The sequence below is a fragment of the Mesoplodon bidens genome (assembly GCF_964165515.1).
Source record: "Mesoplodon bidens genome assembly, chromosome: 3".
In the NCBI taxonomy this organism is placed as follows: Eukaryota; Metazoa; Chordata; class Mammalia; order Artiodactyla; family Ziphiidae; genus Mesoplodon; species Mesoplodon bidens.
Genome location: NC_138178.1, coordinates 56267252 through 56293658, shown reverse-complemented (window position 1 = coordinate 56293658; position 26407 = coordinate 56267252). Strand labels below are relative to the sequence as shown.

The window sequence follows — 26407 nt, the reverse complement described above, 5'->3', positions numbered from 1 at the left end:
CAAATACCTTAGTCTGCTGCACAGTAGACACCCCACCTGGCTTTCCTTGGTCTCCCTGAAGGCATCCTGCCCCCAGAGGACCTGTTTCGATTCTCCTGCATCCGCCCCAGACAGACAGCCAGAAACTTAGAGTCCTCCTTGACCTCTCTCTCTCTCTCTCTCTCACTCTCACACACACACACACACACACACACACACACACACGACCCCACCCATCCCCCTCCTATCTCAAATTCATCCACTCATCTCCTTCTCCGTAGTAACTGCTTTTGTAAAACACAGATCTGTCCCCAGCTCTCCTCTCTGTGCTGGTTCTCTGGTTCCCCATCAGCCTCAGAACAAGCCCAGGTTTCCTGGCACAGCTTCCATGGTCTCCAAGGTCCAGAACTTACAGTCCCATCTCCAGCCAGCCCTCCACATCCCTCACACTGCCATTCTCTAGACACACATTTGCACAAGCTCTTTCTTCTGCGTGGTGATTGGCAGACTTTGCTCAGAGACCCCCTCCTCCAGGAAGCTTCCCCTGACTCCTGGCTCTGCTTGCTCCCTGTATTTCTCCAACTTGGTGTTGGTGGTGGATGGGAAAGACAGAACTTTGCCCTTCCTATATGGTCAGGACTACCATGAGGAAGAGGGAGTCATGGCCACAGAAAGATGGGACATCAGGGACAGACAGAGAATAAGTAGCATAGCCCTAGGCTAGACCAGCAGGATGATTGCAATGGGAGCCTGTTTAAAGATGGAGACATCCCCATTGGCCCAGACCCCTTCATGCCAGCTGGACTGGCTTACACGGAGGTGCTGTGGGAAACACAAGAAGACATCCTGCATTGCCTGTCCTTCATCCCGAAAATCCCCTTAGATCTCCACTTCTTTCTGATAAGCATTGTCCTCCTATCTTCCCTGATCAACTGCAAACCATCCAAGAAGGGATATATACATGGAACAGCCACTTCGTGCTAGATCCCCCTTAGAGATCAACCCCCCAAGACATAGCATCGAAATCCGATAATCTGGTGAGCAGTCTAGGGCTGTATTGTAGGAGGGTATTCATGTTTCAATCTTCTATGTACACAAAGGAGGACCCTGAGGAACTCTGCATTCACAAACACACATTGAAGGGATTACCTAGTGGGCTGTTACCCAGAGCAAGTGGCCTGCTTTGCTCTGCGGGTAGCTTGGCGGAGAAAGTTATTTGAAATTCCTACTGTTAGAGAGACTGGGAAAACTCAGGGTGCCTGAGTCTCTGCCTTGGCTCTGGGGTTGACAGGACACTCCTCCAACAGGGCTGTAGGGGCGTGAAGGTCCTCAGAGCTCACTTGGCACTTTGACAGATGGAGAAACTGAGGCCCAGAACTGGATAAGGGCTTGCTCAGGGCTACAGAGCAGGGTGATGGACCAGAGCTCAGGATCCCGGGTTCCCAGGCCAGGGTTCTCCCTATTGCCTCGGCACCCGGGTGTGAAAACTTTCAGAATTAAGTGGGAGCTGTGTTTTCGAAAGGCACCAGTGACTTTACAGTTGGTTAAGTTGTGGGGAGGGAAGACTGAAGGGCCTCTCTCTAATAACTTTTGGAGGGGGCTGCTACTTAAAGGATGATACATCTGGCCTGGAGGAGGGTGTACAGAGATGCCCAGAGACACTCAGAACTGCAGAAATTCCCTGTTATTAGTTTAAAATCACTAAAACACACTTAAACACACACACATACACAACTGCTGTTTTCATTTAGCTGATTATTATACAAGTATTTCATAGTCATTAAAGCAAAATTAGAAAATACATATCAACAAAAATCAAGCAATGTAATTCAGCCACAAGTTCACCTTGAGCAACAAAGAGGCAGTATTGCCAAGTGGTCAGGGGTGCAAGCACATGAGTCTACCTAGATCTGAATTCAGTCCTGGTTGTACTGCTTAGCAGCTGTGTGACCTTCAGCAGGTTTCTGAACTTCTCTGAGCCAGTTTCCTCACTTACAAAATAGACTCTATTCTAGAAGTGGGGCACTTAGCCTCATGTCTGACATGTAACAACCACAAGACAAAAGGCAGTTATGGTGATACTCTCCTGATGTGCAGTTTTCCAGACACCATCCTCATTTTTTGAGACAAATGTTGAGAAAAAGTATTCATAGAATTGGACCAAGTAACCTTTGAGATCCTGTGCCTTTCAGCTTCTATGATTCCAACATGTCAATGGGTTCTGGGGCAGGGGCCTTCTTGCCTCCAGGCCTCAGTTTCCATGTCTGTGTTCTAAGCTCAGGGCTGAAGCAGTTGCTCTCAGAGTCATTTTTGTCTGCAGGTGAGGCCTGGTGGCCTCCAGCATCAGCTAGACCATCTCTGTGCCCTGGCCCCCAGAGACATGCTGGATGGCCAGGAGGCCAGCCCAGGTTGCTGGTGACCCGGGCAGCTGAGTGCAGTCAGAATCTCTAGACCATGGTAAGCCTTTCCCATCCCACTTCCCCAGGCCCCCATGAGCTTTTCTAGACTAAGGCAGCATTGTGCACCGCAGCAGGCTAGCCAAGCCAAATAAACGGGTGCACCCAGCCCTCCCAGCTGAGCCACATCAAATACCAACTATAGGCCAATTACACCAAGATGCTGAGACACAGGCAGTGGGGGAGGCTTTCCAGGCCACAGACCCTTAGGGGCTGGGGAAGGAGGTACATAGGGATTCATCCACTTACTGAGTCACTCACTCATTCACTGCTTCACTCATTCAGTAAACTCACAGAGCATTGTCTAAATGTCAGGCATTGTGCTAGTGCTGGAGATTCAGACTGAGCAAAACAGCCCCTGCTTTCAGTTTGCTCCTGGGTTGGCAAGGGCATAAATCCCAGAGGTGCTGTCAAGATTCCAGCACTGCAAGGTGAGATCCAGAATAAAGCATGAACCCTTCTAGCTTGGGAGATCAGGGAAGACTTCCCCAAAGCAGTGGACTTTGAAGAAGGCTATGAAGGGTGGGTAGGAGCTGGTCAGACAGAAAAGACAGGTGGGGCATCCCTGGCAGAGGGTACAGCATGAACAAAAGCTGTGATTGGTGAGTTGATCACTGAAATCACAGAGTGAGCACTGGAAAAAGACAAAGAGATAAATTAGTCCCATCCCCTCATGTTACAGGGGGAGATTGAGGCCTGGGCAGAGCCCAAGTGCAGCTGGCAATGCTTTGCAGGGGGAGGGACCTGAAACCTTTGCTATGGATGATGTGAATCATCAGGCTTAGCTGTCCAGAGGTTTGAGGTTCAGGGGCAACTGAAGATAGGTGTCCCAGGCAAAGCCTGGCTCTTCACAAGGGACCTGCAAGGAATCATTGGTGTGTCTGGTTTTTTTATGCCCCCTTTATTTGGTTAGTTAGTTATCTTTACTAATATAATAAATACCCAGGAACCTGGAGCTCTATTCTACTTTTAAGTGGCACAGAGGGCAGGAGAAAAATATGCTCGAGCTTCCACAAGAGAGCTTTAGGGCAGATGTGAGGAAGAACTTCCTGAGGGTGGACTAAGTCAGGCAGTGGAACTAAGACCAGAGAAGAGGCCCCCACAGGACCCAATTCTCTCCCCACCCTGAGCTCCCTCTGCAGGCCCACCATGGTGCCCACCCTGCTACCCCTAAGGGAGCTCTGTGTCCGTGTCAATCATGAGAAGGGCTCTGACCTCTGGGGGCTCTTCTGGGGCCCACAGTGGTACAGATTTGGGACATGGACCTGTTTGGGAGTCTAATAAAGGCTGTCGACCCTGTCCCAGAAAAACTCTCCACCTGTCCAGATTTCATCTGCAGTGTCAGCAGTTCCTGGAACCCCGAGACCTGTCTGTGGACCCCCGTGCAGAGGGAGGAAGCTCAGAGGCCTGAGTTCCAACAAGGGGCCCCACCACTCACCAGCTGTGTGACCTTGAGTCACTTGACAGATCTGGGCCTCAGTTTCCCCGTTGTGAAAGGGGAAGTAAGACCACCCTCCCCACAGTGTGTGGCAGGAAATTGATTAATGCATGGAAAGCACTGGACACAGAGAGGCAGAGGGTGCCTGTGTGTGTCCTCCCCTCCCTACTGAAGGGCAGGCTCTTCAGAGATAGCAAGAGACATAAAGAAAGAAGAAACACCTGCAAAAATTCCCTCCAAAGTGGAAGACCGGGGCTTCTGTTCACTCTTCAAGGCTTTCCAACCTTTCTAAAAGAACACATGTCACTTGTATATAGAAAGGATATTGCAGGGGAGAAGAAGAACCAAAGAGAAATCATGAATAAGGTTGCCGCATGAAGCCACACTAGGTGTGGTGGTTCCCCAACCCCTGACACCTCTTTGTGATGGCTCCTGTCCCACGCACAGCCCTCACTCTCACTTTTGTAACTTTGTTCAGGTTGTTTCCTCTACCTGGCACTTCCTTCTGCTCTTTTCCACTTGAGAAACTCCTACACATCCATCAAAGCCCACCCCAAATGCCCCCTCTTCTCTCAGTTGGACAAGTTTGCCACCCTAGCTAGCCTGCTCACAGGGCTTTGGTCTCCCTTCAGTCCAGGCTATACACTGCCCTGCCAGTTGCCCTGTTTGATGAGAGCCGAAACCAGGGTCATTGCCACCTTGCACCCTGCTCTGAGGTGCAGCTTTGTGACCTCGGGCAAATGTCAAATGGATGAATGAATGGGCAAATGAGTGAGTTTTCAATGTCAAAACTTGGGTGATCCCACTGCTCATTCTCAGGAGTTTTTGAGAAGATGAGCATAACCTGATTCCTTATCTTACTGTAAAGCCTGTGCTGGGCAGCACCAGTGAAGGAAGAGAGGAAGAGGCTGAGCAGAGGGACAAACTAACTAACTCAATTCTAACTGGCAGTGGCAGTGCTTCTGAACCTTTATTTCATTATCGCTCCCACCCTCCAGGATCCTTTATAGACAGTTTTTCCCAATCCCTTCCCACGAAAACATTGTAATACCCCAGATATACTGTATGTCTGTTTAAGTACTGCACGTATATCCATAATTCAAGATTTTTTCATATGTTCTCCCTGAGCCAGTTTTTACCCCCTGGAGGGCAATATGGCCCCTATGGGAATGCCTGCTCTAGGGTGGGCAGTTATCTGTATTATCGCCTCTAGCCTTTAAAACAGCCTGTGGGGCCGGCACCACTATCCCCATTGTACAGACTTGTAAACTGAGGCACAGGTGTTAGTTGTGAGTGGCGGGGCTGGGATGCCCAGCCAGGACTTTCAGGACACAGATTCCTTGACTTGCCTGTTGCCTTGAGGGAGATGACCTGCAGCTGCATGCTGGTTGGAGCCCTAAGCTGGGAGTCAGATCCTCCAGGCACTTCCTGCTTCTGGGCCTCAGTTTCCTCCTTCTAAAGTAAGGAGGAGGGGCCTCAGTGTATCCTAAGCACCCCTGAGGCTTCAAGCCTCTGAAAGGGAGGCTTTGGAAGCCAGGGACACTGGGTGGCCTCCCCCATGCTGGGAGAGGTCCTATCTGCCAGGTGGGAGCTGCTGGGGTCAGGCAGAGGGAGGGGATGGCTGAGCTGCCGGCCCCAGAGACGGAGCCGTCTGCTGTGCTCCCGGCTGGCGGCTTCCCAGGGGGTGCACGGCTGGGAGCCTGGCTGGCCCCAGCTTTCCCCAGGGCCTGATAAACCAGAAAAAAGAAAGCATGCTGTGAAGGGAAGGAAGCACCAGCAGACAAAGGAGGGAAGGGCACGCTGATTCCATCGGCTCCAAACCCTCAGCCACCCTGGCGGGCTGGGCAGGGCAGGACGTGCAGACAGGGGGCCTGGGGAGCTGGCGGCAGGATGCTGGGAGCCGGCTGCCCGGTGATCACTGTGACTGCCTCTCCTAGTGTCCAAACTGGCTGGGGTGGGGACTGGGGCCAGGCCAGTGGGGACAGGCCCCAGCACACTGGCCCTTCCGTCTCACTGGAGCCTCCCCACAATTATCCCCATGCACGAGTGGTATCTTGAAGCCTCTGACAGGGGCCAAAGCCAGTCAGTGGAAAGCCAGGCTGCGATCTGGTTCTCTGGCTCTGAGCTCCAGACCCTCTTCCACCCCATTCCTCACCCAAGTCTGCCAAAACCTGATGCTGTTTTCTGAGGAGGGAGGGAACCACTCAGAACACAGAAATCCAATAGACCCAGCTCACGATGTACCAGGCATTTTCTCTGTTATCTGAGAATCTTCGCAGGGCCCTCTGAGGTTGACTGCGTTATCATTCCTCCTTTACCGATGAGGAAACTGAAACCTAGGGAGGTTAAGTAACAAGTCCATGCTCGTAACAGCTGGGCCTCTGCAAGGTCCTCTAGGGAGCCAGCTGTCCCCTTGTCCACAGGCTCCAGGGCTGAGAGGTGGAGGCCCCTGCCCCTGAGCTAGGCAGCCTTCCCTGATGGTTCAAAGGGGAAGGGCTGAGAGGTGGAGAAGAATAGCTAGCCTTTTTTTTCTAAAATCAGTAACCAGAAAAGATATCCTAAAACCTGCCAACAGGAGGAGAAAAGGAGTGCAGCCTGGCCTGGCTCTGGCCCCTCCTCAGGGACCCAGGGGGATGAATGACACCTGGATGGACTGGGAATCTGCAGGTAGGGGCACGGCGCCCCCCTCTGCCACTTACATTCAGTTGCTCCATCCACAAGGCAGGGCAACGCACCCAAGCTCGCCTGGCCCGGGAGAGGAGGAGCGGAGAGAATCTGGCCGGAGGCTCTGGGCAGGACTGGTCTCGGGCTGGGTTCAGTGTGAAGTTTCAGCCTGAGGCTATGCCGGCTGCAGCTCACACACCCACCAACCTTGATCCCTGGGGACCTTCCTCAAGGCCTCTGGCCTCTCCCAGATGCCTCCCAAAGTCAGAAACGTTTCACTCACTGGGATGAGTGAAACAGGGGAGGAAGGAGAGTCAACCTAAGGGGCATTAACAAGCTAGTCAAGTTGTTGGCAACTGGGCTCTACCCTGCTGGGGCCCTCAGAGGGAAGAAGGTAGCTCAGGTTGGAAGGGGAATATTATCCATTTATTCTCATCACCTGGGAACAAAGGCAAGTGCTCAGTGGGCTGCAAGGCAAGGGGCCGTCACTTGACACCGGTGCAGAGCTAGTTTCCCTGGCAGGAGCTGGAATACAGAGGTAAGCCGAGGGGATGTGAGGTTGGGCTCGAGAGGTGCCTGACACCATGTACCCTGAGGGACCCCCTTTCTCAGTCAGTGGTCCCTGGGCCAGGGGGACCCAAGGACAGGTCAGATCTGACGCCTCCCCTCTAGGAACTCATAGCTCCTCACCTACATTCTCCTCAGACCCCTCATTCACACAGCATCTCCTGTGTGCTGGGAGCCATCAGCAGCCCAAGAAGACAGACATCATCTCCATTGGACGGAGGGGCGCACTGAGGCTCAGGGAGGTTACGAACCTTCCCGCAGTCTCACTGCAAGCCTGAAGCCTTCCCGAGGTTTCTGGTGGGGGCAGGAAGTACTGGAGAGCCTTAGAGAAGGGAGGCTGCTTGGAGGTGGTGCTGGGTCTGCTCCTTGGAGGCCATGCACACCTCACCCCCGACTGCCGTCTGTGCCCCGTGTCTTCCCACAGTCACGCCACATGGAGTCCCTAGGAGCATCTCATGAAGCCCTAAAATCACAGCTCATCAGGCTGGAAGACCTTCAGGGGCCAGCTGACTCAAGTCATCAGCCACCTTCCTGTGACAAAGCTGAGGTCCAGAGAAGAACTTGATGTGCCCAAGCTCACACAGCATGAGGTGGAAAGCAAGGGTAGGAACCCAGGGCTCCTGACTCCCGGTTCGGTGCTCCCTCCCATACAGCTAGCACGGGCCAGGTTCCCCAGGGCCCTGTCTCCACTCTCAGGAGTAGAGCTCATCAGGGCACCTCACATCTGTACGTTTTTCTCTTGTTCTATGGCTGAATCTCCTTCCTGGAGTGCGCTGGACTCAAAGCAGAATGTTGCAGGGAGCCCAGAGACCCTCAGCGTGGTTTGGGGTACAGGAGGGGCCGTGGGTGAGAAGGGGGCAGCAAGGCAGGGCTGTCGGACCCTGCATATTACAGATGGGGAAAAAGTGACAGGTTCCTCCCTCCTCCCCTGCCACCCAAATGCCCCCAGTCAGGGCACTGAGTAGAAGACCCCCATTCACTGGGACCCTGGGATACTGAAAACGGGGTTGGTGACCTAAAATGCCAGAGATAGGGGCTGGGGGAGAATCCAAAACACAGAACAAACACACAACCACCCCCAAAGGAAAAGTCCAGGGTCTGAATTTTAAACAGGAAGGACTAGGCGTCAGACTCAGAGGAAGATAACAGGGCCCGGCTGAGCAAAGAAACAACAGAAACAGACTGAGCAAAGCTGGGGGAGGGCATTCCTGCCTGGAGCCTGGGACCTTCCCAGCTCTCCCTTGTCCCCAGGGTGCAGGGATGCTGGGGTCCCAGCTGCCACACAGTGACAGGGGCACAGGCCCACCGAGAGCACTGTGGGAGGCCTTCTTGGAGAAGTGCTAGGGTATGCAGGAAAGATCATGGATTGGGGGCCAGGCAGACCAAGACGGGAATCCTGCGGTAGGTGACTTTCTGAGTCTCTGTTTCTCCTTTTGGAAAATGTGACTAAGAATACATACCCTGACGACATAGACTAAGGGAGACAGGAATGGCCAGGGCTGGCTACACAGTAGGGCTATTTTTTAATCATTGCAGAGATCCCAGGGCCCACTGGCCCAACAATGAAATACTCTTTCCTCTTTTGGAAGCAACAAAGCTCCCAGGTCCTTGCCCTCTATGAGTCCTGGCAGCCTGGTGAATCAAAGACAGTCCTTATGGGGCCAGACAGACAACCTCTAACCTATTCGTTTGCTAGAACTACCATAATAAAGAACAAAAGACTGGGTGACTTAAACAACAAAAATTTAAACCTCTCACAGTTCTGGAGGCTAGAAGTCCAAGATCAAGGTGTCAACAGGGCTGATTTCTTCTGAGACCTCCCTCCTTGCCTTGGAGGTCGCTGTCTTCTCCCTCTGTTTTCCTGTGGCCTTCAATGTGTGTCTGTCCTACCGAATCTCTTCATAAGGACACCAGTCATATTGGATTAGGGCCCACCCTAATGACCTCCTTTTAACCCAATTGCCTCTTTAGAGACCCTCTCCCCAAATACAGTCTCATTCAGAGACACTAGGTGTTAGGACTTCAACATATGAATGGGGGCGGGGGGGACACAATTCAGCCCATAACACCCACCAACTTCCCATCTGCCACGCCACCCCACTCTGCTCCAGGCTCCATCCCAGAGCCCTCCGCGCTGGCACTGGATGGGGCTGTAACCGTCCTGAAGTCCAACTCCTCTTTCTCCAGAGAGGGTAAGTGATTATCCCAGGTGACACAGCAAAGGAAAACATCCAGGTCCCTGGAGGAGGGCACATCCAGAGAGAAGGCGATCGAAAGAGGACAGTCTCCAGTCCCTCAGCTGAGGGCACCCACAGTTGAGGCTGTCACATTGCTGTGTTCTGCCGGCTCAGAAAACTGTGGGATGGAAGACTTTGGTGAGGGCAGGGAGGGGACATACGTCAGCCTACCCCTTCTCTGTGGAGCCAGAAATCAAACAGCTTGTGCTGATGTGCGCCTCCTGCATGCGGGCGCTTCTCAAAGCGCTTCACGTGGGTTGACTTGTTGAAGTCTCACAGCAGTCCTATGGAGTATGTGACAAGTCTTATAAGCATTTGCAGGAAGGGAAAACTGAGGCCCAGAGAAGTTAAGTAACGGGCCCATTGTCACACAGGCTGACAGTAAGTGTGCGTGGACTCAAGCCCAGGCACTCTGCCTCCAGGGATTGTGATCTCGGTGGCAAAGCTTTACGGCGGGGGAGGTGGCATGGGACAACCCCTAGGCTGGTCATCTGGCCTGGCACTTCCATCATTTGCCGGGGGGCCTTGGGCCTCAGTGTCCCCAACCGTCATAGAACAGGTAAGATCAGATGCCTTGCGTCCAATGCAAACTACCCCCTTCCCTCTTCCCTGCCCCTTTGAGGCCCTCCTCAGATCCAGAAGAGTAGTCTTGAGCCTCACTGCCATGGAACAAAGTTGCCTCTTGGGGACTCGGGGTCTAGAGGGCAGAGCAGGAATGAGGCCAGCCCTAGCCACAGGTGCCTCTGTGCACCCTCCCCCACTGCATGGCCCACACTGAGGTGGCCCCGGCAGGAGGAGCAGCACTCTACAGACGCAGCAAAGTGGTAGTCTTTTTTGGGGAAAGCCATCCCCAGATCACGGGGCAGGAGGCCTCATGAGCTGGCAGAGGAGGGCTTGGATGCAGCTTCTCCCCCAAGGCCCTGCCCCGATTTTCCCCCTAGCTGGCGTTTTCAGGGGACAGACTTCACCTCCGGAAGGCCTCCTACGCGTCTGGCTCCATTCCCAGCCTCCCACCCGGGGAAGAGGCCTGGAGGTAGGAACCTCGGGGTGTTACACTGTCACTTAAACTGCTCGGACCTATAGTGGCTGCCTCACCAAACCACAGTATCCTCCAGATTCTCCACAGCCGTGAGGGGTGAAAGGGTGCTGCACATAAACCTTTGGTGACAAGGTGAAATGTTACTGAAATATTGGCAAATGAAGAAAAGAGAAAACTGTATAAAACAATATATAGGGGCTTCCCTGGTGGTGCAGTGGTTAAGAATCCGCCTGCCAATGCAGGGGACATGGGTTCGAACTCTAGTGCAGGAAGACCCCACATGCCACGGAGCAACTAAGCCCGTGCGCCACAACTACTGAGCCTGCGCTCTAGAGCCCACATGCCACAACTACTGAGACCGTGTGCCACAACTACTGAAGCCCACGCGCCTAGAGCCCGTGCTCCGCAGCAAGAGAAGCCACGACAATGAGAAGCCCGTGCACCGCAACGAAGAGTAATCCCCGCTCGCCTCAACTAGAGAAAGCCCATGCGCAGCAACGAAGACCCAACACAGCCAAAACTAAATAAATACAAAACGAACAAAAAACAATATATAAAATATTATTCTATAGTCTTCAGCACACGTGTACATGTAGATATTTTGATACACATGCATAGAAAAAAGGAGTTCCACCAAAATGTTAACTATGAATTCCTTCCCTCCCTCCCTCCCTCCCTCCCTCCCTCCATTCCTCCCTCCCTTCCTTCCTTCCTTCCTTCTTTCTTCTCTTACTCCTTCTCACTCTCTCTTTCTTCCTTTTTTTTTTCTGCTTCTATTTCCTTACACTTGTGGTAAAGTCTGCGGGGGGCAATAAAAAGATAAATTAATTTTATAAGAAAATATGAACAATAGAGTGATGTTAAAAATATACAGAGTTTGGACACCTCCCATAATAACTTTTCTCCTTAGATGATTGTAACCACCCTCCACCCTCTAGTTTTTTTGAGTTTTCCTCATGAACCTCACACATGCCCTTCACTTTATAATTTTCAAAGAAAAGTCACACACGTTATGTTGGTCCTCATGTGATGGGTGAGGCCAACGATGACCACTGATACATTGTGCAGATGAGGAAACTGAGGCCCAGAGAAGGGCTGTGGCTTTTTCCAAAGTCACCCTGCAAGTGAGAGGCAGAGTGGGCTTCACCCCCTTCTTCTAGATCCCTCTGATCTGGGGGTGCCCTAGGGTACCTGGGTGCCTGGGCTGGAGCTTTGGAAGTCAGGGGGCTGAGAGCAGAAGGCACAGTTGTGGACTCTTCTGGACCTGATGAATCTCTATCTTGCTCTGAAGCTCTCTGCCTCAGTTTCCCTGACTGCAAAAGAACAAGGAGTTCTCAACTGCAGAAGCACAAGCCTGGCCTTCTCCACCATCCTCCACCCCTCCATCCTAAGGTGGAAGGAGGGACCCGCTCCTGGAATATGGTCTGGGCCTGAGGCATGTCCTGTTCTCCATCCTTGCTTCAGGCCTGGCCCCTCTTCTTGGTGCCCACACACTCCCCACAGGGCCCTGGCTTCTTTGTGGACATGCTTAGCCAGTGCACTGACTGGACGGAAGAGTGGGGCTGGGAAGAAGGCACAGCACTGGCTCAGGCTCCGGGAGCCTTGGGCTCTGGCAGCCCCCCATCCCGGCTCACTGTGTGATCCAGAGCTGTCAACCAATCTCCCTCTGAGCCTCAGTTTCCTCCTCTGTAGCACAAGAGGGTGAGAGATGCACCTCCACAGTCCTGCAGAGCAAGTATTAGCTGAGCACAGAGCTGCTTTAACAGAGATTCAAGCTAAGTTCAGACAGCGTCATGACTGCCTCGTGGACACAGAGAGGAGTCTGGACAGATTACCACCCAGGGCCTGGAAAAGAGCTCCTAGTCTGCACTTGGAGGCTCGCTCACCACTGAACAGCGGGTGACAGTACTTCACTTCTCTGGGCCTCGGGTTTCCTCTATGTGAAATGGGAGTTCACTGAGAGGGCCCCAGATGGCCAGTTTTTATAAAACAACCACCACAAGAACAACAGTTTCTCTGGCTCTGCTTCTGGCCTAGGGGATGGAAAGTCAGAGGTAGCCAAGAACAACAGTGGGCTTACTTGCGCCCAAATACCCAATGTGATCGCTGCCCCCCCAAACCTTGCTAAAGGCTGGGAGCTCTCAGTGAATGAGATCCAGAGAGGGCAAGTTTCAAGGAGGGAGGGCAGGGCCATTTGGGAGCCTAGAGCAACTGGCCCGAGGCCAGTGTGGCCCCCGGGAGGGCCGGAGCTGCCTGCTGGCTCCACAGACTGAGAAATGTGGCCATAGAATAAGGGTGACATTAATAACAACCACCACTTATGAACCATTCACCTGTGCCAGCAATGTTAAGTGCTTTATTTGAATTAACTCATTTAAACTTCAGGCAACCCTATAAGGGAGGTTCTATTATGATCCCCTGGTTTGCAAATGAGGAAACTGAGGCACAGGGAGGTCAAGGAACATGCCCAAGTTCAGGCAGCCAGCAAGGACAAAGCTGGGATGTGAACCCAGGCAGCCTGGTGCCAGTATTAACTTTTTTTTTTTTTTTTTTTAGATGTTGGGGGTAGGAGTTTACTAATTTATTTATTTTTGCTGTGTTGGGTCTTCGTTTCTGTGCGAGGGCCTTCTCTAGTTGTGGCAAGCGGGGGCCACTCTTCATCACGGTGCGCGGGCCTCTCACTATCGCGGCCTCTCTTGTTGCGGAGCACAGGCTCCAGATGCGCAGGCTCAGTAGTTGTGGCTCACGGGCCTAGTTGCTCCGTGGCATGTGGGATCCTCCCAGACCAAGGCTCGAACCCGTGTCCCCTGCATTAGCAGGCAGATTCTCAACCACTGCGCCACCAGGGAAGCCCCAGCATTAACTCTTTAACAACTGTGCTGCACTGGGTCCCTAGAGAATGGTCCAGGATACATGAGACCCTTGATCCCTGTCCCAGCTGGCAAGCCTTCCTGCTGCTCCTCTCCCTGTACATATGAAGCACTTCCCAGCCCCTGACTGGGACACAACAGATCAAGGAACACATTAAAAATACAAGGTGAGGGAATTCCCTGGAGGTCCAGTGGTGAGGACTCTGTGCTTTCACTGCCGTGGCCTCGGTTCAATCCCTGGTCCGGGAACTAAGATTCCGCAGGCCATGCAGCATGGCCAGAAAAAAAAAAAAAAAAGGAATACAAAGTCAGCATCCCGTTGTTAAGACCCACATCGGGCCCCATGATGCAGCGGTGCCGTCTGTCTCCTCTCTACCCTTCTACGGGTGGCTGAATTAGGCAGTTGCCACAACACACCGTGCAAACAGCATCCATCATTTGACCCTGCTTATGGGAAATCGAATAAATGCATACAACTATCTATATAGAGACAGGACAGGAAGGATGCTCCCCAGGGAGTTAACTGTGGCTACCTCTGGGTGGTAGAGTTTGTAGTTTTCTCCTTAGACTTTTCTATACTTAAAAAATTTTTTTTGACAATCACTTGTACCATTTCTTCAAAATGTTTTTTAAAATAATTTTTATAGGGACTTCCCTGGTGGCGCAGTGGTTAGGACTCTGCACTCCTGATGCAGGGGGCCTGGGTTCGATCACTGGTCAGGGAACTAGATCCCTCCCACATGCCTGCTGCAACTAAGAATTCACACGCCACAACTAAGGAGCCCACCTGCCACAACTAAGACCCGGTGCAACCAAATAAAAATAAATATATATTAAAAAAAAGAAAGAAAGAAATCTGCAAGCATCTCAACAGAAAGAAAGCTTTAAAAAATTTTTTTTATAAAGCATCTTAGGGCCAAAGCCAGGTTGGAACCCAGGTCTGTGGGGCTCCAAACCCTTAATTCTTGGCCCTTTTCAGTCACACATCACTGACATGCTGCTGGGAGGTGGCCTGGGTAGGCCACTCCTTCAGGCTGAGCCTGGTGTCCTCCCAGGGCAGAGTCAGCTTCCGACATCACCAAAGCAAGGGTCAGCCACCCCCGGCTACCTTCCTTTGGGGGAGGGTGGCAGCTTGTACATTGAGCCTAAGCAGAATAATGTGAGACATGCTGAGATTATTTAGGCCATCAGCCCACCTCTGATACCTTAAATCCCACCATTAACACTTAATAGCAATAAATAACAATTATAAATAATAATTGGTGAAGGGATTACCAGTGGCTTTTTTTTCTTATCACTATATACTAATATTTTGACAATGATCATATATTGTGCTTTTTTTGTTTGTTTGTTTCTTGCGGTACGCGGGCCTCTCACTGTTGTGGCCTCTCCCGTTGCGGAGCACAGGCTCCGGACACGCAGGCTCAGCGGCCATGGCTCACGGGCCCATCCGCTCCACGACATGTGGGATCCTCCCGGACCGGGGCACAAACCTGTGTCCCCTGCATCAGCAGGCGGCCTCTCAACCACTGAGCCACCAGGGAAGCCCCATATTGTTTTATAGTAAGAAAAATAGTTTTTCAAAATTATAAAATTCACAGAAGTCCAAGCTTTCATTCTTGCCCTGGGACATAAAGAGTTTCTTTCTTTACACCTCCCGTGTAAAGGCTCCATGCTAAACACTATACACATTATCTATAGTCTTCATGATATCCTTGCAAGAAAGAGACTATTGTCTCCCTTTTGGAGGTGAGGAGCTGAAACTCTGGGAGGCGACAAACTTAAGTGACTTGCCCAAGGTCACACAGCTGGGAGGTCACCAGCCTAGATTCAAACTCAGGCCTGTCTGCCTCCCAAAGCAGGGCTCTGTCCCCCTTCTCCTCCATATCACGTCACTCCTCACTGTTCTTTGAGAAGGTCTTGCCCCTCCTCCCCGACTTCCCTTTCAATCTGTGAATCCATCTCCCCCACCCCCCGACCAACCACCATGGGAGGAATTGGTTAGCATCCTTTCACTAGGATCCTGTAAAATATTTGGGTCCTGCTGACCACATTCATCCTGTAATTAGAAACACACTTCCGTGGCTCGGTGGTGGCCGCACCAGACCTAGGACTAGCATCACGCTCCCCTGTGCCTGCCAGGAATACCCACCATGTAATTCCTGCCCTATTGACAAAAGGCGTTCTTTGTCCTTCCCAAATCACACAAAAACCCCTTCTAGGGGGCAAGAGTCCAGAGTTCAAGGTCAGCCTCCTGCAAATGGGAGGGATGGGACCGTGGGAAAGAGGCAGAGGCTGGTGACCCAGGACTGGGCTCAGAACCTGGAACAGAGTACATGGGAGCGGAGCTGGCACCCAGACTCTTCCTCAACTGGAAGCCAGAGAGGCCAAGGGAGGCCAGGGTAGGCCAAGGCCACATACCCTTCAGGGCCATGTGGGTCCCCAGCTCCCCTGACCCCAGGACAGGCCCTCTGTCCCAGCCCACCTGATATGATATGGAGTCTTGGAGCCAACTCTGCCACTCCCCTGCCCTGGGTTCGAGGACAAACCTTCACCAGCTGGGCCTCAGTTTGCTCATCTGTAAAATGAGCACGAGGTGCCCACCTCCCCAAAGGCCATGAGGACTGAATGAGGGCGTGGACCTTACAGGTACAGCCCAGACCCGGTACCCAACAGGTCCATTTCCAGAGAGGGGGAACTTGTACTTCATACACTGAAGAACTGTGTGATTATTTTATAAGGAGAATGCATTTTTCTGGATGACCTGTATAATTTTAAGAAAACACCAAAACTTAATTCTTTAACACCCCAGAGTGAGTCTCCAGCAGACCGACTCCTGGGCCTCAGGCCTGTCTCTGCACACTCACGAGATAGGCCCACCACAGACCGACCCCTGGGAAAACATCCCTGCTGGCTCCCCACACTGAGCCAGTGCTGTCCCACACTGGGCAGTGCTGTCCCTGGCAAAGGGCTGGGGGCCACTTTCCCAGCAATGAGCCCAGCTCAACTGGGTGGGACACAGTGGCAACAACTGATAAGCTGTCTGTCTGCAGCAGGCCTGGGGGAGGCCCGGGCGGCAGACAGCGTGGCTGCGGCCTCTTCCCCTTCCTGGGCCGGCTTGGTGCCCCTGGGACTGGGACAGCCCTTGTCAGGGGGTCCTGCAGCCCTGGTGGCTGGTATGAGCTGGGCCTGGGGATGGGGTGAACACAGGCACGCATGTGTTGGTTTAGATTATTTTATCTTTTGGTGTAGGTATTACATTCTCGCAGTTCAAAAAGCTCTAGAGGGCTTCTAACCCTTATCTCCAGCGCCCCCTCCCCCAGTGCTCTCCCTAGATGTGACCACGTATACAAGCAAACGTATGTGCGTATACCCCTGCCACACTGTCCCTCGCAGCCTCCCCCAGCTCCCATGCAGGGTTGTCTTGAGGGCCTGTGCCCGTGTCTCTGGGCACGTCTTGGTCCACACGAGCCACAATCTCACTGGCCTCCAGCTCTGCCCGCACGCATTCCTCTGCCTGGCACACTCTCCTCCACTGCCCACTCCAGCCCACTCCCGCACCCCTCCTTTCCTTCTTCACTCAGCTCATTCTTTCTCATCCTCCAGGTCTCAGCTTAAATGCCCTCCCTTTGGAAGCTCTCCCTGATCCCAGGCTTCACTCCTCCCTGGCTCAGTGCTTCCGTGACACCTGAACTTCTCTGCCAGGCCAACCTGGATGGCCTGTTAATTATTTGTGCCCCACTAAACAGTAGGGTGCCCAACCAGTCCAGCTCACCACTGACTTTCCCAGTTTGTGCACTAATAATCCCTTTTGCCAGGAAAGGCCTCAAGCAAACAGGACAGCTGGTCACCCTAGTAGACACTGAGCTCCATGAGGGCCAGGGAGAGCTCAGCCTTGTCCACCCCCGTCTCCCCAACACCCAGAGGCTCCATAGTATTTGTGGCATTATAAGAATGATAGCCCAGGGACTTCCCTGGTGGCACAGTGGTTAATAATCTGACTGCCAGTGCAGGGGACACGGGTTCGAGCCCTGGTCCAGGAAGATCCTGCATGCTGCGGAGCAACTAAGTCTGTGCATCACAACTACTGAGCTTGAGCTCTAGAGCCCACGTGCCACAACTACTGAAGCCCACACGCCTAGAGCCCATGCTCCACAACAAGGGAAGCCACCGCAACGAGAAGCCCGCGCACCGCAACAAAGAGTTACCCCTGCTCACCACAACTAGAGAAAGCCCATGCAGCAACGAAGACCCAATGCAGCCAAAAATAAATAAATAAATAAATTTATGTTTAAAAATAAAAATAATAGCCCACTTATGTAGCAATTACTCTGTGCCGGGCGCTGTTCTGAGCACCCTACACGTATAAACTCATTTAATCTCATAACAACCCAGTGAAGCCAACAAAGGTTCCAGGAGGTTAAGACACTTGCCCAAGGTCACATGGCGAGTGAGAGGTGGAGCCAGGGATTCAAGGGTCTTTACCTCGGCTGCTCTGGGTATATGGCTATTCTTGGGTCTCCCGGTCTGACCTGCACAGGCTCCTGCAGAGGGAGAGCTGCAGTGGGCAGCACTGCCAGAGACACACGCTAGCAGGGCCTAAGGGGAGGACTCATTTTAGGCCTGCGCTGCTGGAGTGGGGGTCCTCCTGGGAACAGTACTCCTCATGCCCCAGAGCTTTGCTGCAAAGTTGAGAATTCTCTCTGTTGTCAGAAAAGGGAGAGGCTTGGAAAGGGAAATTAGGGGAGCAATAATCATTGTCCCCGTTTTACAGGAGGGCTTACAGAGGGTTAGCAAAGGCCTAAGAGCTCTGCACAGCTGCCCCTTCCACAAAGGACCCGCTCTTTCTTTAAAGAAGAAAAAAAGAAAAGAAAAAAAGCCTTTCCTACACACCCAGCCTCTTCTCTAACATGGAGTCCTGGGGCCTCAGCCCTGGCTCAGTGCCCTCCTCACTCTAGCTGTGTATGCTTGGTCAGGTTCCTAAGCTGCTCTGAGCCTCTTTCCTTATCTGTAAAGTAAGACTAATAATAGTACCTACCTCATAGAATGGTTTGTGGATTAAATGAATTAATATATACAGAGCACTTAGAATAGTCATGGGTACAGAGTATATACACAGAGTAAATGCTGGGTAGGTGTTGATTGATGGTATTATTTCATGTTCATGTTCTTCTATCTTCCTAAAATGCCCTTGCCCACAACTTGGTGAAACACTCTTCAGGGCTTTCCTGCCCCTGCGACTCACACCTGCCCCTATGTGTCTGAGATTAGGGGATACTCTGCACCTTAGAAGCTGTAGCCTCAACTATCATTCATAGTGAAAGGACAACGAGAACACAATCAACCCTTAACCTAATCAGTTACAATAAAATGGCTGTTGGGAACACAATGACAACGATTGTGGAGACCTGGCTGAGTGGCTTCTGTCAGGAGGTGGGGGGAGGGTGCACCTGAGCGGAGTCCGGAGCAGTGTATGGTGATGAGAAGAATGGGGTCAAGGGTCTAACTCTGGGTTTGTGAACTTTGTGAACTTCCTGGGTGACCCTGGGCTCAGAGCCACCTGTTCCTCATCTGGAAAATAGGGAAACAAGCACCGTCCTCAGAGTGCTGTTAGGAAGACATATTTAGGTGATCCACATGAAGGGCAATGAAACTATAGCTGTGAAACCTCAGGCAGAGTACTAGCCAGCTAAGCATCAGGTTCCTCATCTGCAGATCTACAGATGAAGAAACGGACCCAATAAACCTACCTCACACTGTGCTTTAGAGCAAAGTATCTAGCATGAAGCCCAGACAATGGTAGGTGTTACAGACATGGTACTTCCCTTCCTCTCTTCCCTGAGGAGAGCGACAAAGGTCAGAAGGATTGGGCCTTGTGTACTCCTGAGTTGCTTTAAGCAAGTCACCCAATGCAGCTGGGCTAAGAAAAGGAAGGAAGGAGAGGGAAAGAAATAAGGAAATGAGGAAGAGGAAAGAGAGAAGGAAGGAAGGAGAGGGAAAGAAATAAGGAAATGAGGAAGAGGAAAGAGAGAAGGAAGGAAGAGGGGAAGGGAGACAGGAAGAACAGGAGGAAATAAAAGAAGAAAAAGAAAGTAACGTTCCCCCCACCAGCCAATCAATGTGGGCTGGCACAGGCTGAGCAGACCAAGAGAGATAGTGGCAGATGGCTGGGTGGGCAAACAATCAGTGGTCATCCACTCTGTCTGTGCATACAGGAGTTTCCTCAGATGAGAATCCAATCCCATGTCCTCCCCTGGACCTTCCCAGCCTGCCTCCCAGGGAAAATAGTTCAAAATTTACTTGATGGAAATCTGCCACATTAAAATACAGGGGCAAAGAAGAACAAAGCTGGAGGTCTCATACTTCCTGATTTCAAAACATATTACAAAGCTACAGTAACCAAAACAATATGGTAATGGGGCATACAGACAGACATATAGACCAATGGAACAGAATAGAGAACCCAGAAATAAACCCTTGTGTACATGGTCAAATGATCTTCGACAAAGATGCCAAGACTACCTAATGGGGAAAGGATAGTCTCCTCAACAACTGGTGTTGGGAAAACTGGGTATCTGGCTGCAAAAGAATGACGTTAGACCCTTATCTTACACTATATACAAAAGTCAAAATAGATCAAAAACCTAAATGTAAGACCTGAAACTATAAAACTACTAGTAGAAAACAGGGAAGAAACTTTATAACATTGGATTTGGCAACAATTTCTTGGCTATGACACCAAAAGCACAGGCAACCTAGGCAAAAATAGACATGTGGAATGGCACCAAACTTTAAAACTTCCACACAGCAAAGGAAACAGAGTGGAAACAATCAACAGAGTGAAAAGGCAATGTATAGAATGGCAGAAAATATTTGCAAATCATATATCTGATAAGGGGTTAATATCCATAACAAATCAATGGCAAATAAATAAATAAATAACCCAGTTAAAAAATGGGCAAAGGACTTGAATAGACATTTCTCCAAATAAGATATACAAATGGCCGATAAGCATAAGAAAAGATGCTCAGTATCACTAACCATGAGAGAAATGCAAATCAAAACACAATGAATATCATCTCAGACCCATTAGGATGGTCACTATCAAAAAACAAACAAACAGAAAATAACAAGTGCTGGCAAAGATGTGGAGAAATTGGAATTCTGGCACACTGTTGGAGGGAATGTAAAATGGTGCAGCTGCTGTGAAAAACAGTATGGCAATTCCTGAAAAAATTAAAAATAGAATTACCATATGATCCAGCAATTCCACTTCTTAGTATATGTCTTAGTCCACTCAGGCTTCTATAACAAAATATCATAAACTGGGTGGCTCAAAAACCACAGAAAATTATTTCTCACACTTCTGGAGGCTGGAGGGTCCAAGATCAAGCTGTCAGCATGGTCAGGTTCTGGTGAGAGCCCTCTTCTGGGTTGCAGATTGCTGATTTCTCATTGTGTCCTCACACGGCAGAGAGCAGGGAGCTAGTTAGCTCCCTGGCCTCTTTTTATAAGGACACTAATCCTATTCATGAGGGCTCCACCCTCATGGCCTAATTACCACCCAAAGGCCCCATCTCCAAATACCATCACATTAGGATTAGAGTTTCAACATACGAATTTGGAAGGACACAAACATTCAGCCCATAAGAGTATGTATCCAAAAGAATTGAAAACAGGATTTTGAAGAGATATTTGCATGTCCGTGTTGATTGTAGCATTATTCACAATAGTGAAGAGGTGGAAGCAGCCTAAGTTTCCTTTGAAGGACAAAACAAAATGTAGTTATATATTTTGGGTTGACCAAAAAGTTCATTAGTTTTTTTCTGTAAGATGGCTCTAGTAGCGCTTAGTTGCCTTTAACTTCATTCGAGACAATTTTGTTGGATTGTATAGTAGCAGCTGTCATGTCAGGGTGCATTTAAGAAAAAACTTATCGAAATTGGTGAGTTTTTGGATAGCCATTTTAATATTGAAGATGGAAGAAAAAAGCAACATTTTCAGCATATTATGCTTTATTATTTCAAGAAAGGTAAAAACACAGCTGAAATGCAAAAAAGATTTGCGCAGCGTATGGAGAAGGTTCTGTGACTGATTGAATGGGTCAAAAGTGGTTTGCAAGTCTCGTGCTAGAGATTTCTCACTGAACGTTGCTCCACGGTCAGGTAGACCAGTTGAAGTTGAAAGTGATCAAATTGAGACATTAATTGAGAACAATTAACGTTATACCATGTGGGTGATAGCCAACATACTCAAAATATCCAAATCAAGTCTTGAAAATCATTTGCACCAGCTTGGTTATATTAAAGCTTTTGATGTTTGGGTTCCACATAAGTTAAGCCAAAAAAACCTTCTTGACCGTATTTCCGCATGCTATTCTCTACTTAAATGTAATGAAAACGTTTCGTTTTTAAAACAAATTGTGACGGGCGATGAAAAGTGGATACTGTACAACAATGTGGAACGGAAGAGGTCGTGAGGCAAGCGAAATGAACCACCACCAACCACACCAAAGGCTGGTCTTCATCCAAAGAAGGTGATGTTGTGTATATGGCGGGACTGGAAGGGAGTCTTCTATTATGAGCTCCTTCTGGAAAACCAAAAGATTAATTCCAACAAGAACTTCTCGCATTTAGACCAACTGAAAGCAGTACTCAAAGAAAAGCGTCAGGAATGAGTCAACAGAAGACGCATAATCTTCCATCAGGATACCGCAAGACCGCATGTTTCTTTGATGACGAGGCAAAAACTGTTACAGCTTGGCTGGGAAGTTCTGATTCATCTACCATATTCACTAGACATTGCATCTTTGGATTTCCTTTTATTTCAGTCTTTACAAAATTCTCTTAATGGAAAGAATTTCAATTCCTTGGAAGACTGTAAAAGACACCTGTAACAGTTCTTTGCTCAAAAAGATAAAAAGTTTTGGGAAGATAGAATTGTGAAGTTGACTGAAAAACGGCAGAAGGTAGTGGAACAAAACGATGAATATGCTGTTCAATAAAGTTCTTGGTGAAAATGCAAAATGTGTCTTTTATTTTTACTTTAAACCCGAAGGAACTTTTTGGCCAACCAAATACACAATGAAGAAAATCTTGTCATACGTTACAACATAGACGAACCCTGAGGACATTATGTTAAGTGAAATAGGTCAGTCACAAAAAGACAAATATTGCATGATTCCACTTATATGAGGTTTCTAAAGTAGTCAAATTCATAGAAACAGAAAGTAGAATGTCGTTTCCAGGGGCCGAGGGCCGGGGGAGATGGGGAGATGTTCAATTGGTATACAGCCTCAGTTATGCAAGATGAAAAAGTTCTGGAGATCTGGAGAAAATAGTTAACACTACTGCACTGTACACTTAAAAATGGTTAAGATGGTAATTTTATATTATAAGTTTCTTACCACAATAAAAAAATAAAAGGTACAAATCTAAAGGAAAAAATTCTGGTGGGGGCGGGGGTGTCCCACCATCCTAACCCAATTTCTGGTGCTTGTCCACATTTCCTCCCTGCAGTCACAGTACACAAATACCACTGTCCAGTTCAGGGGAAAAAATACTCCATTGTTTTATCCTTGCAAAAGCAATAATGCTCATTGTAAAAAATGCAAACAAGAGACGTGCAAAAATAAAACCCCCTTCAGCACAGCCCACTGCTCAGAAGTGACCTCCAACAGTCAGCCAGACCCTCTCTCAGCTCTTCCTCTACATATTTACAAACACAGGCTGTTCCTTCTCACAGAAACTGAACTGGGGCTACATATTGCTTTGCAAACTCTCTTCCTTTGTTGTATGTGATCAAATCTATTTAATTGCCATTTTTCCAGACTACAACAGCATAGGCTGCTGCAGCAGTCCAAAGGTCACAGAGAGATGGGGACCTGAGAACAACGCCCCTCTCTCCTCCCACCACCAGGAAATGCAGAACAGGCTGGCAGGAGCCTCTCCACAGGCTCACATGCAGGGAAGGAAGGATTCATATCCCTCATGTCCAGAATTCCTACAAACGAAAAGGAAAATGTCAGTCTAGACAAATGGGCAAACAGAATGGTGGTTGCCAGAGGCGGAGGGTGGGCAGAATGGGTGAGGGTGGTCAAAAGGTACAAACTTACAGTTCTAAGTTCTGGGAATGTACAGCATGGTGACTACAGTTAACAATGCTGTGTTGTATATTTGAAAGTGCTTAGAGAGTAGATCTTAAAAGTTCTCATCACAAGAAAAAAAATTGTCATTATGTGAGGTGATGGATGTTAACTAAATTTATTATGGTGATCATATATATATATGTATATATATGTGTGTATATGTGTATATATAAAGTATATATACATAATCATTATGCTGTGCCCCTTAAATGTGTATAATGTTATATGTCAATTATATCTCAATAAAACTGGAAAAAAAGAAAACTAGTGAAAACCACTTGCCCCTTTCTTTCAATATATACACCTACTTTTCTATAGGTTTATGCAAACAGAACCAACATTTTACCCTGGTGAAGGCTTGAAAGCTTCCCTGTCTCGCTCTCTCACACACACAGACACACACACTTTTTTTAAACACAAAATGGGATCATACTTTACACACTGCTGCACAATTGCCTTTTTTGCCTTGACAGAATAACACAGACAACCCTGCAAGTCACTGCATACAGATTCAAGAAGCTCCTTCTTAGCAGTCTACAGTATCCATTAGCACGGCTGTAACCAAATTCATCCACCCATGCCCCAGACGTGGACACTGGAATTGTCACTATGAAGAATGAAGAACACTACAGTAAACAAAATGTATTTTTTATGGATAGTTCTGAAAATGGGATTGGTGGGGCAAAGGGCATGGCTACTTCTATTTTAATCGTTAGTGCTTGGTAGAAAATGGTATTTTGTTTATGCTTTTATTTGCATTTCCCCAGCAAATGGGGAGGTGGTCTGCCTTTCTCATGATTGCATTTCCTCTTCTGTGAAGTGGTTTTGTCCATTTTTCTATTGTTTGACTTTTCCAATTAGATTGTAGGAATTCCATATGAGAGGTCTTGAGGGGTATGTAGGACATGAAGCTTTTATCTATCTGTATGTAACAAATACGTCTCCTCTCTACGATTGTCTCTAGACTTGTTTATGGGGTCTCCTACCATGTAGACATTTAAATATCTGATATGGTCTAATCTGTCTTTTCCTTTATGGTCTGTCTTTTCCTTATGGTTCCTGGCTTGCTTGAGAAGATCCTCATTACCCGCCCCCCCCCAAGATTATATAAGACTTTCCTTAAACTTACATTCTTACTTCTAATTTTTCATATTTAGGTCACTTATTCTGATGGAGGCAACCATCTTTTTTCACTTATCATGTTCATCCTTCCTCATTAGTTTATCTTGATTACCTCACTCTTTTTAAATGCCGCATTCTATTCCACAAAAGATACCCTAACTTATTTAACTTGGAGTACTTTGGGGTATTGAAGTTACTTCCACTTTTAAACACTATTTAATAATAATATTAACTACCAGTTTTTGAGTGCTTATTACATGCCAGGCACAGACCTAAACACATTCCACATAGTACTTCATTTAACCCTCACCACAGTTACAGGGTAAGTTCTATGATCATTTTTTAATAAGTGAGGAGATACATCTTGTCAAGATTGCACAGCTAGGAAGTAAGTGGTGCTAGGATTCTGACCCAATCCATGTTTGAAGGACTCAAAAGTCCCAAGCTCTTAACCACCACATGCACTTTCTCTAGTATTTACAAATTTAACTTAAAATACTCCATATTTTCATTTCTGTAAGGATGAAGAAAGGGGGGAAATAAACATTTCTTACGTTCTTTCTCTACCCTCAAACACTTTACTAGATGCTTTCACAAGCTGTCTCCTGGAATTCTTACAAAAGTCCTCTGAGTGGTGGGGTTATCCATTTCCCAGAAACAAAAAGGGAAATTCGGCAAGGTTAAGACACTTATTCAAGGTTTGTAGGCGGGTTCATGGTGGGACCATGGTGAGTTCGAACCCAGTACCATGCGACTCCTGTATTCCAACTTTTCACTCAGAAAGATGTGCTCACTAGCTTTACAAATAACACATTGATGAACCCATACTTTTCTGTTTTTGTCTTTTTCTTTCGCTGCTGTTGAACTATTTCCTTGGGATACATTCCCAGAGTGAGATTACTGAGTCAAAGGGTATAAATACTTTTATGGCTTTCCATCTATACTGCCAAATTGTTATTACAAAGGGCTGCACCCATGTTTTCTGCCACCAGCACTGTGGGGAGCTTCATGGCCTACAGATGCCCATACTCAGGTGGGGAAACTTCGTTTCCAAGGGGTGTCACACCTAACACAGTAAGCCCTGAGGAGCAGAATGTTAGAGCGATCTGATGGATAAGTACTCTGTCCCACCCCGCCCCGGCCCAGCCCTGATGTATAGTGGGTTTTGCTTTTTGTTTTGTTTTGCATAACTTTGCCTCTCTTATGAAATCCTTTAAAACGTGACTAAAATGGGATTAAGCATAGTTAGGCTTGTCTTTTAAGAAGAGGACAAATCTGACACCCTTTTCTGACGCAGTGCCCTTTGGGGAAAGCGCTCCCTGCAGCTTGGCCCCGGAGGGGGCAGCTCTGAGAGGGGCATCAGGGGAGGGGGCTACCCTGGGAGGAGGCATCTTGGGGAGTGGGCGTGTCGGGGAGGGGGCCGCCCGGGGAGGGGCGGGGGTGAGACGCGGGCCACAGCTAGCCGGCCGGGCAGCCGATGATAAGGCGGGAGCGGCCCGTCGCCACGGCGGCCACGGCCGGGCGGGAAGGCGGGAAGGGGCCCGGCCGGGCGAGAGCAGATAACGCCCGGCGCTCGGGCCGCCGAGACTCGGAGACGCCGCGGCCGCGGGAGATAGAGGCGCCCGGGCTCGGGCGCGGCTCCCGGCTCCCGGCCCCCCGGCGCCCACAGCGGGCAGGTCCGGGGACGGCGGGCGCGCCCACGGCCCGGAGGGTTTAGGGCCGCGCAAGGTCCGGGACCGCCCCGCGACCTCAGCGCTCCCGCAGCGCCGGGCCCCCAGCGGGCCCCCATCAGCGCTGGGACCCTGGCCTCGGCCCAGATCGGCCCCGTGACCCCAGACAACAGTCTCCCCTTGGACTTCGGTTCCCTCCTCTGTAAAACGAGGGCATT

The 26407-nt window shown here is 49.5% G+C and overlaps 1 long non-coding RNA gene across 1 annotated transcript in view; it reads right to left on the bottom strand.

The window, feature by feature from the left end:
- Positions 1-11648: 11648 nt before the first annotated feature.
- The window catches only part of LOC308614144, a 44035-nt gene continuing 29276 nt past the window's right edge, over positions 11649-26407 (bottom strand). Inside the window, exon 3 of the long non-coding RNA XR_014015360.1 lies at positions 11649-11693. This is a non-coding gene — a long non-coding RNA (uncharacterized lncRNA). The remainder of the gene's footprint in view (positions 11694-26407) is intronic.